Source organism: Microtus oregoni, unplaced genomic scaffold (assembly GCF_018167655.1).
Source record: "Microtus oregoni isolate MIOR12 unplaced genomic scaffold, Mior012 000040F_ref0000088, whole genome shotgun sequence".
NCBI classification, from domain to species: Eukaryota; Metazoa; Chordata; class Mammalia; order Rodentia; family Cricetidae; genus Microtus; species Microtus oregoni.
This window is the reverse complement of record NW_024543207.1, coordinates 23,120,504-23,134,121: the sequence shown is the minus strand read 5'-3', so window position 1 is coordinate 23,134,121 and position 13,618 is coordinate 23,120,504. Positions and strand designations below refer to the sequence as shown.

General features: G+C 43.0%; 1 protein-coding gene across 7 annotated transcripts in view; it reads left to right on the top strand.

Moving 5' to 3' along the window:
- The first annotated feature begins 11,126 nt into the window (after positions 1-11,126).
- Ezh2 (enhancer of zeste 2 polycomb repressive complex 2 subunit) overlaps positions 11,127-13,618 on the top strand; it is a 62,606-nt gene continuing 60,114 nt past the window's right edge. For 6 of the 7 annotated variants that reach the window (XM_041632124.1, XM_041632122.1, XM_041632121.1 and 3 more), the window contains exon 1: positions 11,127-11,255. The gene's annotated coding sequence lies outside the window, so the exon portion shown is untranslated. Of the gene's footprint in view, positions 11,256-11,856; positions 11,890-13,618 lie in introns of those variants that run through there. The other variant, XM_041632119.1, reaches the window with a different exon arrangement.

Sequence of the window (13,618 nt, the reverse complement as noted above, 5' to 3'; positions counted from 1 at the left end):
ACAGACATGTGTGCAGGCAAAATAAAATAGAAATGAAAAATAAAAAGGGTTAGTCAAAATCTAGGTATAGTGATACACATTATCCCAGCATTTGGAAGGTAAAGACAAGAGGATTGCTTTGAATTCTGCACCAGTCTGGATGCTTGATTACATAGCAAGTACCCAGGGCCGTTTATTCAGCAAGATCCTTTCTTAAAAATAAAAGCTAAGTTAGTTTGGCACCATGAATTTTGCAGCATGAACAATAGTATTCTATCAGTTATGCCAGTGTTAAAAACTTGGTTTTGGAAGTTGTACTATAGAACTACAAGGGTAAAAAATTGAGGCAGTCTAATTTATCCCAGCCTGGCCTTATACTTGTTATGTGGCACAGATTGATCTTAAACTACTAATCCCTCTGCCTCTACCTTCTGAGTACTGGATTATAGGAATGTGCCATCATGCCCATCTGGGAAGTTTTTTTTTTTTTTTTAAGGAAAACAATACTGAATTATTTAAAGGACAGGAAGTTTAACAAATGTTTACTTTCATTGTTTCTGGAGAAAATGTTTGTCTATCTATCTGTCTGTCTATCTATTGTAAACAGAAAGACAGAGAAACCAAGAATGATGAAGTCAGCCAATGTGGTAAACTATTAATACTGGGGAAGCTGAGAATTGTTTATACTAGTTTGTTCATTCTTTCCTCAGTCTACATCTTCCCAAAACAAAATCAAAACAGAAAGTTTCAATACATGGTCTAGAAGCCTTGGAGCAGTGGGGAGGGGTGGTGGGGTAGAGGAATATCTGAATGTGTACGTATATTGGAGTGGGTAAGGAACAATAAAAACTCAATTGTATTAATTTCAAAGAAATTGATCATGCACACTAATTCTGTAGTTGCCTCAACTTCTCAGATATTTTGAGAATTAATCTCTTTGCTAGTTACAAAGACATGTAATTAACTAAAATCAGAACAGAAAACAAAAGTATTCTGGTTTTTTGTTATAACCATTGTGAAATATATGTAACTATCAGTTCAGAAGGAATTAATTTGACTAATGTAGATGTAAAATTAAAAATAATAGCACTATAATCCTCTTAAGAACCTGCATTTGTTCCAAATGCTTTTATTTCATGTTTGTGGGGACACAGGGTACAATATTATTATTAAGATACTTGATAGGGGGATGATAAGTCAGATGAAGGAAAGACACTGGTTGTCTTATGCTTGTATTATTTAGAGAAAATCCATGAGGAAAGATAGCCATGTCTACTGTAGGGCTTGGAGTGCAGATCTGGGAACCTGACCCCCAGAGCAACTTGCTCAGATGAATGCAAGGATCAAGACACAAACATGGACAGAGCATGTGGTCCTGATTTATATCAGAGAGCTTATAGATGATCCTCTGCCTCAAAGGAGACAGAGAGCACCCTTAATTAGTTAACATCTTATTAACGTCTGGCACCATCTGCTCTGAGTGGACCTCATCAGGAAAACAGATAGGGCAGGTTGTTTATGTAACACATATTTATTAAATGTCTTCTATGCACAGGGCATAGTACAAAAATCACAGAACTACAAGGAGAATAAAAGAAATAGGATCTATTGTATCAGGCCACTCATAGGCTTTCCCCAGAATCAGTTCCTTTCTTTAAGAGGGAACCTCCTTTCCTCATCTAGTAAACCTGAGATTTAAGGAGCTGGTAGATGTGAAGGAAGCAGTCAGCACTTGGCATTTATCAAATATTCCAAAGTTGTTGGTTTCCCCACTCCCACCTCTGCCTCTCCTGCTGGAGCTTCTGCTGTTCCAGCTTTTGGTTACTGTAGAGAAACTGATTCTTTTCTTTCAGGATAGTTCCATGGACTCCCAACCTTTGCCCCTTTGCTGTTATCTTAACACAAGGATCATAAGAACATCTGAACTTGCTCTTGTGGTTCATTTTACACTGGTACCAAAACACTCACTGCAGGACAAATGTTTATTTGGTTAGGAAATCCACTATAAAACTCTGGATGTCCTGCAACTCACTATGAGGACCAAACACTGACATTGATCTCATAGAGATCCATCTGCCTTTGCCTGAGGTTAGAGGCATGTGGTACCATGTACAGCCCATATGGTTTTAGTATATAAAAGCTGTTTGGGCTGCAACAGGGATTTCAATTTGTAGATTTACCATGGTTGTGCTGCTAAACCATGTTCGGGTTTATTAATTTTATATGCATTTGAGTCTTTGGTTAAAAATGGGTTAGTTGATGTGAATGGGGAAAATTCATGAAATGCAATACAAATTTAATACTAAAGTAACTTTTACTGGAATACTAAAGTTACTTTTAATTCTAAAGTTACTTTTAATGTTTTAAAATAACATTACTGGAATGTTAGGGTTATGATCTAAATTTGTTTTTTAAAAAAGAACCTCCAAGAGAGCATACATAGAACAAAAAGAAAAGACTTTCTTTCTAAGGAAAAGAAAATAGAGGTAATGTCACTATACTTTTTACATAGTTCAAGGGGAATATCTACTGTTTTCCCTGGGATTCAGGCCTTTATGCATTCCGTGAAGTCCTAGAAAGGTTGGAGACACAGTAGGTCGGGAGCAGGTCAGGAAATGTACTTGAGCTCCCTGTGCAGCCAGAAGGCAGTGGTAAGGTGCCGACCGGGTGCAATCTCAGGCAGCCAACAAGCTTTAGCTGACTGGGTCAGGCAGGGAGGAAATCGGATCTTAGTGTCTTTCACTGAAACCTTAACCCAACAGAATCCAGGCTCTGCTTCCTCTGGCCCTGCTGATCTGCCAACCATGCTGATGTTTTCTGTGCAAGGGCTTTTCCTGAAATCATTGATGGGATGGCCACTGCTTAGCAGAAGGCTGCTTGAGGCTCTTTTGTCTTTTGAATTAATGTCTCCATCTGCTCTAGGCTGAAACTCTATGGGAAATGTTTCATAATTCTTCAGAATGATTCAGGTCTTCATGAGCTCAGAAGCACAGAGATCTGCTGAGACTAAGCAAAGAAGTGCTGGAGAAGAATGTGATCATTTGAACCACAGATTTAGATTTTTTTGTTTTTTGAGACAAAGTTTTCTCTGTGTAACAGCCCTGGCTGTCCTGGAACTCACTTTGTAGACCAGGCTGACTTTAGACTCACAGAGACCTGTCTGCCTCTGTCTCTCAAGTGCTGGAACTAAAGATGTGCACCTCCACACACACCATCATCTGGCTTAATTTACATTTTAAACATAGGGTTGCACACAATACTGCTACACTGTTCTTTCATAATCAAAGGAGACACAGTATTCTTTCAATTTTTATTACATCTATTTATAAAGGGTTTGGGGACATAGCCCACTGTTAGAGTAATTGGCTAGTGTGGGGGAGGCTCACAGTTCTACCCCAACACCACAAAACCAAAACAAAGCTATTACTTATGTGTGTGGAAGGGTTGAGGGAGCGTCATACCAGCCCAGATACAGTATTCCATTTAGCAGATGTAATCTAAGACATTCCCAGCGAGCTCTAATTTGTCCAAATGCATAGAATTTGAATTTGACTTCAGAATTTTCCATTTTCAAAACAGGTTACACTTCTGAAACTCATCAAATATTATCAACATTATCTGTCTTTCCACTTCATTTGATGACTACAACACCTGAGCTTAAGATTATTAATTCTTGGGCTGGAGAGATGGCTCAGTGGTTAAGAGCATTGCCTGCTCTTCCAAAGGTCATGAGTTCTATATCCGGGAACCACATGGTGGCTTACAACCATCTGTAACAAGGTCTGCTGTCCTCTTCTGGTCTACAAACACACACAGATTGAATATTGTATACATAATAAATATTTAAAAAAAAGATTATTAATTCTTGGGAGGAGCTAAAGCTGTGTAGTTACCTATGTACACTATTTTGCAATAGATGCTTGTCATTGATAAAGCTTTAAAATAGGATTTGGGGCCAGTTGAATGGCTCAGCTGGCTAAGGTGTTGGCCACAGAATCTGACACTTGAGTTCAGTTCTTAGGGCCCCGATGGTGGATGGAGAAAACAGACTCCTAGATTACTGACATATGCATTGCGAGATGGGCACTCCCTTTCCTTCACACATGTAAATAAATAGATAGTAATGGATAATGGCTGGAGAGGTGACTCACTATTAAGAGTACTTGCTCCTCTTCTCAAGGACCTGAGTTCAGTTCCCAGAACCTACACTGAGCAGTCACAACTGCTGTTAACTTCTGGCACTCTCTTCTGACCTTCAGGACTGCCCCTGCACACAAATAAAATCCTTTTGTGGGGGACAGACAGCAGTGAACTTTAGAAGAGGGCATTAGACCCCCTGGAACTGAGTTACTGAAGATTGTAAGCCTAGGTCCCCTGGGAAGGCAGCAAGTACTTTAAACCATGGAACCCTCTCTCCATCCCGTGTAGGAGACCTTATTAGTGGTATGTGAGTGAGAAAGGCTTCCTAAGTCCCCCTCTTTCTTATGGAAGTCTGACCTGGAAGATGTGAGGGTAGATGTTCAGTGTCTTAGGGCTGAGTAGGGGCAGGGAGTCCCCAGCTGCTGAGAGCCACTCTGTTCCTCTCTTGTTCTCAATGGGGTGAGTTGTCCAGAGTTTCTTACCTTTAGAGATCTTAGAGTCTGTGGACTTTCTGTTGCTGTAGCCAATTTTGTTGTCAAATTTCATAGCCAAATTTGTTGTCATACCAGAAAATTAGCATGACAATGTGGTCATTGAGGGTAATGTCAGCCCCTGTATCAAAGGTATCTCTTAAAGATTAAAAGTCACAGGAGATAATCAGTCTAGCAGTTCAGGAAGCCTTTCAGGGGGCCCTCTGGTGCATACTTCATCACTTCCTGGTGTCATTGTGTGTGTCAGCTTCCTCCAGGTGATGCGTCAGATCCAGGACAGACACATTGGAGGTAGTAATATGGAAGGCCTTGCTGGTAAGCTTTACATTCCACTCTGGGGTGACCTCACAGCCAGGAGATAAAGGGTTCTGGGCAGACACCAGGACAATTTCCCCAGGGGGTCTTCTGGATGGTGGTGTGTTGTGTAGTAGCTTCCTCTAAAATTAAATTTACATGTTGGAGGGAAGCTCGTTAAACACAGGATGCTAGAAATAAAACAATAGGACATTCTGAGTAGAGGTGAAATAGTCTGTCCTGAAACTGACCAGAGGAACTAAACTCCCCACTCCCAGCATATTTAAACTTTAAGGACTGCTGATAGACATTCTCAGATAAGCTAAGCTGCCAGGAAGAAGTAGAGAGCAACTGAAGTTACCTGAAAAACACACCCTCCGATCTGCTGAGTTACCAAAGCTGTGCTCTGTACTCCAGGTGTGCAGCTTTCACCATCTGTCACTCACGCATGGCGGTAGAGATACTGGGCGCTTAAGAGAAATCTCACACTGGCTCAGAACTGAGAGATAGACAGTTATTTATTTAGGGGGAAAACTTACAAATTAGAATTCTCTGCTTGAACGATGGATGGAGATCCGATCCAAAACAAGCCAAATGAGTGAACAGGAACAAGGAGGGTGGAGAGAAGGGGGCGTGGACACGCTTCGGCATCCGGGTAAAGTCATTAATCTTCCCAAATGTTTGTTTCTGTTGTTCTCTACATACAAATAATATAAATCTTTGTTTTTTTTTTTGTAGTTCCAGTCTAATTAAAATCAAAGCTGACTTTGGAGATAGAGTGTGGCTCTCTCCTTCTCTAAACCCAAGCATGTTTATTAAAGGGAAATCCAAAATCTCTGCCTCATGTTAGAAGAGCCAACTGATATGGGACAGAAGATAAACCAAAATCTTATTGTTACTAATCTCATAATTCTTTGGTTTTATATGGACTCTTTAACAGCTTTTCTTAGGTATAAAGTTTAAAATATTAATATATATTAAACTTTTGTCATAATATTAATCATCATATAGAGTACTAATTCTAGAAAAAGCCTTTCTTACCTTCCTGTACATGAATTCGCGTTTGAGTCTCTATCAGTTTTCTGTAGTGAACCAAGAGCACACCTAACAGCGAACTTTGAAGTCTCCATAAAGTGGATGGGGCACCACAATGATGATTCCTCCAGGACTGTGATAATATCACTAAGCTTCAAAACAATACCTAAAGATCATCTTTGAACTACAAACTGCTCAAAACAATTTAGAGATGGCTTAAGATGATCCGGCCTAACAGACTACTCTAGCCAGGACTCGAGACAAGCCCTGAACTTTCCTGTTAAGCAGAGATGGACAACAAATGGTATAACTACCTAAGGGATTTTAGCACTTACCAGGAGAGTAGGAGCCTTTTAAAAAGTATGTTGTTGCCAGGAGGTGGTGGTTCAGGTCTTTCATTAAGATGTCTTGGGAGACAGAAAAAGGTGGATCTCTGTGAGCTGGAGGCCAGCCTGGTCTACAGAACGAATTTCCAGGGTGGTTACACAGAGAATTCCTATCTTGAATTCCCCCCAAAAAGTGCTGTTGATTGATTCTGGTCTGTTCATTCATGGATAAGTATTGTCATTTTGTCATACTTTTTTGTAATTGGTATACTTAGTACTAGCTTCTATGAAGTGACTGTCATTTTAATGAAATGTCAGGTCAGGTGATAAATGTTTGATTTAGTTGGAGAAACTTAAGCCTAGAGAGAAAAAGAAGTTGTTAGATTAGCACAGTGGGTAGAGAAGTTTCACATTGTCAAGGAAATCAAATTAGATCTAGAAAGAGCGACCAGATATCTCAGTTTGCCACGTGGTGGGGAGTGTGTTGTTTGCTCCACAGTGGAGTCTCTAGGAACAGCAAGTGGCCCACACCTTGTTGTACATGTCCTAATACGTCTCTGTGCATATTAATTTTTTTCTATATCAGATTTGCAAATTAGAAGTTCTCTCAAAATGAAGTCAAGTAACAATGGGAAATTGGGTTTTGTTCTGGGGTCTGTGAGAGTGACAGACTAATTCTACCAGGAAGGGGGCTTTTGGTGATTTTCTTTCTTAATTATACCTTCTTGTATTATATGTTTTAGAATAAATATACCTTTTGTAATCTAAAGAGTATTATTTGAAACCAGGCACAGTAGCACACTCCCATAATCCCATCACTAGGGAGGTAGAGGTAGGAGGATCAGGACTTGAGAATCATTCTCAGCTACACTGTGAGATAGAGGTCAACCTTGGCTACAAGAAACATGCCTTATTTTGGGTTTCTACTGATATGCTGAAAATGGTAACCAAAAATAACTTGGGGGAGGAAAGGGTTGATTTCACTCATTTCCATATAATAGTTCACCATAGAAATCAGGAAAGGAGGGCTGGAGAGATGGCTCAGAGGGTAAGGGCACTAGCTGCTCTTCCAGAGGTCCCGAATTCGATTCCCAGCAACCACATGGTGGCTCACAACCATCTGTAATGAGACCTTCCTTGCCAGCAGTACATTGTATGCTTAATAAATAAACCTTAAAAAAAAAAAAAAGAAATCAGGAAAGGACAAGAACTGAGGCAGAGAAATGCTGCTCACTGGTCTGACTCTCCTTGCTGGCTCAGGAGTTCAGGAGGTCCTGAGTTCAATTCCCAGCAACCACATGGTGGCTCACAACCATCTGTAATGAGATCTGGCGCCCTCTGGTCTGCAGGCATACATGGAAGCAGACTTTCTATACATAATAAATAAATAAAATCTTAAAAAAAAGAAAAAGAAAACTCTTAAAAAAAAAGAAACTAACAACAACAAAAGACTAATAAACTGGAGAGATAACTCAGGAGCTAAAAGTTCTTCCATGTAAACCTGATGGCCAGAGTTCAATCCCTGGGCCCCAAAGTAGGACAGAACCACCTTCACACGTGTCATGTACCCACACTTTTACACACACACACGCACGGTTTTAAATGGTACTTAAAAATTAGTCTCTAGGGCTGGAGAGATGGCTCAGTGGTTAAGAGCATTGCCTGCTCTTCCAAAGGTCCTGAGTTCAATTCCCAGCAACCACATGGTGGCTCACAACCATCTGTAATGAGGTCTGGCGCCCTCTTCTGGCCTGTAGGCATACAGACAGAACATTGTATACTAAATAAATATTTAAAAAAAATTAGTCTCTAAAAATTAATTATAGTTTTAATTTTCAAAATTACAGGAATACATTAATATAGCTTTTAAAAAAATTTTGAGACAAGGTTTCCCTGTGTAGCCCTAGCTGTCCTGGAACTTATTCTGTAGACCAGGGTAGTCTTGATCTCAGAGATCCACCCATCTCGGCTGTGTGCTGGGATTAAAGTCATGCATGACCATGACCTAGCAATTATCCCTTCCCTCTTCTCTCTCCTGAGAGGACACCATTTTGCATGCATACTTTTACTTCTCTTATGTCTAAGTGGAACTCCCTGCTTCAGTTATGCTAGAAACTGACCTTAGGATGTTACACACCTAGGCAAGTGATTTGTAGGGTCCAGTTATCCCTTTTTTTTTTTTGGTTTTTCGAGACAGGGTTTCTCTGTGGTTTTGGAGCCTGTCCTGGAACTAGCTCTTGTAGACCAGGCTGGTCTCGAACTCACAGAGATCCACCTGCCTCTGCCTCAGCACCAGTTATCCCTTTTTATCTGCCCATCACTATAGCCTAAACTATCTTGTAAGGAATTAAGGCAATACTGAGTCACTGGTATCCATTCAACCTCACTGTTCCAACCTTGCCTTTACATTTAAATATGAAGAAGCAAACAATACAGAAACACCTCTGCTCAATCTTTCAAATGACAATTTTCAGCTCTAATATTTTCTATGTAGATGTACATGTCTATTTCTTTTTTAAATTTTTTATTGATATTTACTGAGCTCTACATTTTTCTATACTCCCCTTCCTGCTTCTCCCCTCCCCGCTTCAATCCTCCCCCAAGGTCTTCATGCTCCCAATTTACTCAGGAGATCTTGTCTTTTTCTACTTTCTACTTCCCATGTCGACTATATCTATGTAAGTCTCTCTTAGTGTCCGTATTGTTGTCTAAGTTCTCTGGGATTGCGGTTTGTAGGCTGGCTTTCTTTGCTTTATGTTTAAAAACCACTTATGAGTGGTACATGTCTATTTCAAGTACCGTTGTTGCCCTACCCATTTTGGGTCTTGTGCTTTTTCTGAAGCTGGCTAAAATGTCCTTTTTAAAAAGTTTTGTATAAATATCTAACAACATTTCTTTCTTCTAAACACCTAACAATTTTCATTACAACTCTTGAATTTCACCAGAAGCCCCATCTCTATACTAATGGCCCCTAATATAATTTCCTTGATTTTTCCTCTGTAAGATGCTATCATACTTAACATTAAAGTACAGATGAAATAGCAACACAAACTTAAGAGATAAGTAGTTACCTCCTGAGTTCAAATTGTTTATGGAAAAAGCAAGTATAAGCTGCTGATGCAGCTGGCCAGAAGCATGCTTACCATGAGAGGTTAATATGTTGATAATTCTTCAGTATGGCTGCTGGGATTTGTCACATTATGGAGCACTCTGGGTGTACATATTTTGTTTTTATTTGGATATGATTGCATTTGCTTTTAATCTCATAGATTCTACGCATACTTCTCGACACTGACTTGTTTCTGTACACATGAAGGACTAGATACTTTGTTGACTGTTCTTGGTGGTCAACTTGACTATATCTGGAATTAACTAAAACCCAAGAGGCTGGGTACACCTGCAAGCACTTTTTTTGGCTTTTAATCTGGGTCTTTTGAGGTGGGAAGATATACCTACTTGTCCTCACTCTAGCTGGCAAATCCAGTCTCTCTTGCAGAAGAGACCACTTCTTCGGGTTTCCTGTGTTTATTAAAGACCAGTCAAAGACATTCAGGCTTGCAGATTGAACAACTAACCAACCACTCGATTCTTGGATTATCCATTGGTAGACAGTAATTGTTGGACTAGCTGGACCACAGGTATCCTTAAAAATATATATCTTATAAATATACATGTAAATCTTATATATATGATCCTATAAATATATAACTGTGTACATGCCTACATATGCATGTGTATATACACACAAACATATATGTATTCATTCTATCAGTTCTGATCCTCTAGAGAACCATGACTAATACAGATACACAACTCAATTTCCAGTGTCATAAACTCTCAGTCTGAACTATTATTGAATCTGTTTTTACAGGTCTGTGGGATTTTGCCATACAGGTCCATTTTATTAAAAGTAAATTCGAAATACCTTTCACTCCGTTGCCAGATAATCCAACAGGGGACAGAGTGTATACTAAGCACTTTTTCTAATTCCTCTGTCCCAAGATGGTTTCTAACCATTGACAAATGTTACAATCTTTCTGACAGGGGTAAGCGATCTGCATTCAAAAGTTGTTAATGAACAATTTGAAACCTGACAAGTGCTGAGAACCATAAGCATGGCTTGGAAATCTGAAGTCACCGTCATGTCGCTTTTTCTTACGTTGCCGGGGCACTAGGCGGCAGTTTTGCTAGCCAAAGCCGCCGGGGGCCGAAAGGAACCGCACTAACTTTCTCAGCCCTGTGGTTGTCAGCCGCGAGGAGACGGCCCGCCAGGCAGAACACGCCCCGCGAGGCCCGCCACGCGCTTTCCCCTCCGCGGCGCCGACACGAGCGTAGGACCCCCGGCCCAGGACGTGCACGCCAGAAGACGGCGGTTAAAACTGTTACCACCCCCGAGTTTTGAACTATTTCAAACTCGGCTCTGGCGCCCGCCCGCCCCCTCCCCCTCCCGAGAACGACTCGGCGCCTATTCCCGCCAAGAGCTGGCCCGCCCTCCGGCCGCTTCCCGCCACCCCGACCTCCCCGCCTCCCGCTCCTGCGGGCTTCGGGTCCCGCCAAGCGCCGGCTCCCCGCGTGCCTGCCCACGGCTTTCCTGAGCGCTACGCCACGTTGGCAAAAGAACAAAGACGGCGACCGGGGCGCTTCCACCCAGCCAGCCGCGTTCCTCCGAGCGAGCCCTGTCACTCGCGCACGCGCTGCCGCCAGCGAGCCTCGCGCTCTCTGGGCTGGGACTCGCCCGAAAGGCTCCCAGCCCGACGGGCCCTCTGATTGGAGGGCGCCCTCTCGCATCCGCCAATCGGGGCGGCGCTTGATTGTGTTGGGGGGGGGGCAAATAAAAGCGATGGCGATTGGGCTGCTGCGTTTGGCGCTCGGTCCGGTCGCGTCCGACACCCAGTGGGACATCGAAGGCAGTGGAGTCCCGGCGGCGGTGGCGGTGGCGGCGCGTGGGGGCGGCGCGCGGGAGAGGCGTGGGCTGGCGCGCGGGGCGAAGGTAGCGCTCGCGATCGGCCGTTGGCAGGCAGGGATCTGGAACGCGCCCCGGGGCGGCGGCGGCGGCGATCGCGGGACCTCCGCGCGGCTGCCCGGCCAGTCTCCGGCGTCGCCCAAGCGGGGCTCACCAGGGCGCCGCTTTTGTGGGCGCGGTGGGAGGGCGAGGGGAGACCTTTCCGAGGGGGTCGTGAGGTGCGGGTCGGTCCACGCGGTCCCACGAGTGGACTGTGTGGGTCCCCGGAGATGCGGGCGGGCGGGGGCCGGCGGTGGGGGCTTCTGTCCGGGAGCCTGATCCCGCCGGGCTGGGGCTGGGGGCGTTCCTGTGGCCGATCGGGGCCGGCAGCTCCGCGCCGCAAGTCTCCTTTGTGTGGCGGGGCGGCGCGAGCGCCCGGGTGGGACGGGACCTACACACAAGTTGGTGGGACCGAGCCGAGAGTCCGCACTCAGACAAAGGACAGACTGTGTCTCGGAAGGGGAGGGGAGGGGAGAACGCGACACTCGGGGCTCCCGCCGCGCGGGTGGGGGCGTGGGGAGGCACGACGCGAGCGCGAGTGGGCAGGGCTGGTCCCTGTCTGGCCCTTGCTGGGGAGCGATCGACCAGCGCCCAGCCCGGCTGCTTCGGGACTGTGCGCGAGGTGGGAACTCCCTTAGCCCCGAGGCTGACATTTCCCCGAGAGCCGGGAGTCTTCCCACAGCCTGGGGCAGCCGGTGTCCTCACCTGGCTTTGTGCTAAGTTCGCTGGTAAAGTCGAGCTGTGTTCCCTTCTCGTGGTGGTATTGGCGTGGAGGGCTTTCTTGCCGAGTTCTCACTTCATTGTACAACCCCCTCCCTTGCACGCACTAGATCTACGCCGCAGGTCTACTTTTTGAAATGGGAGAAATTGATAAAACACGGGCTTTCGAAAACTTGGTGAACGCCGTGGGAGTTCCACTTTCTAAAGAATCGTAATCTTAAGAAAAAAAAATTACGGGCTGTTTTGGCCAACTTGTGTGCTTCTGAGAATGGCGACAGGTGCTAAAGAAATCAACTGTCATTTACTCAGCTATTATTCCCCAAATCTCCAGGGGTAGACGGTGGAAGAGATGGTAGAACTAGATGATCGAAATAAAATGCCCACGAGAAATGTGGGTTAGGCTGTAGGGTTGACAGTTTCTTATTAATGGGTCATGTTTCCCTTGAACAATAGCTTTGGTGAGTCAGAAAAGACGTTTGTTCTCTAAGAAATTCGAATGTATTCTGGTCACAATTCAATGAAACTTCCTTTATCACATAGGATCGGTAGAATCTAAATTCATTTGACGTAAAAATCTGCCTTTGATACTTAAAATACTTTACAACAACACTTTCTTAGTTTCAAGAAAGTCGTTGCCAGCTTAATTTTCTGGAATTTTAATGTCACATAAAACATTTAAAAAAATATTTTAAAATACTAATGCTGTCACAGTTGAATGTAGTTTATGTTTCTGGCGATTTTTGAATTATTTTTCTATTACTTTTCCCTAATGAACATTAGCAATGAATTCATATTTGTTCGTATAATTAACTTATAATTTTATTTGCAAGATCTTGGAAATATTTAGGTTATAATTAATTTTCTGTTTTCTCAAGTTGGAAAAGGATTGGATTCTGGTCTTAAATGAAAAGAACTCCGCTTTTTCTCTTCGGGTGTGTTCGAGGATAAAATATTTAAAGTCCCAGACACACTTTAGGAAAATTGCATCCTAAATTCTTATTTTGATGGGACCTGAATATATTTTTTAATAAGAAAACAAACCAAAAGGAAAGCCCTGACTCTCCTTATTGCATTGTTTTATTTGATGGAGACCTAAAGTACATCTGCTGACTTACAGCTTCCTACAAATGGAGACAAAGAAATGCAGTGTCGAAGCTCTACTGCTTCTGATTTGTGGAGTGGAGCACCTAGGAACAGACATTCCAGGTGCTGCTCCAAGTGTTGATTGTGAAACAAGGTTTGCATTTGTATTAAAATCCTATTGATAATCTCATTCATTATGATGTGAGCTAGTTGTGTAGAATTTTGGTAGAAACTTGGGTGTTAGAAATTAAAATTTTCAGTTTTGCCTGAACATGTGATTTGTTCTCCAGTTGACATCTGCTATCTTGTTCTGGCCACAGATATTTCTTAAAACCTCTTTTTCAGGAATTGGTTAAGATTTTCGCCTTAGGTTCTGGTAGAATTGAGTGTTTAGGCAGTCTAGTGATAGAAAAGAAAGCCACTTGTTGATTTAGTGTAGCTAGAAGTCTTCTTTTTGGTACTGATTTTCTCTTGCATGGATACATGTAACCATTATCTTAGTGTTGGCCATGTAAAGGTTTTAGCAGGTTTCCCAAATCACACATTTT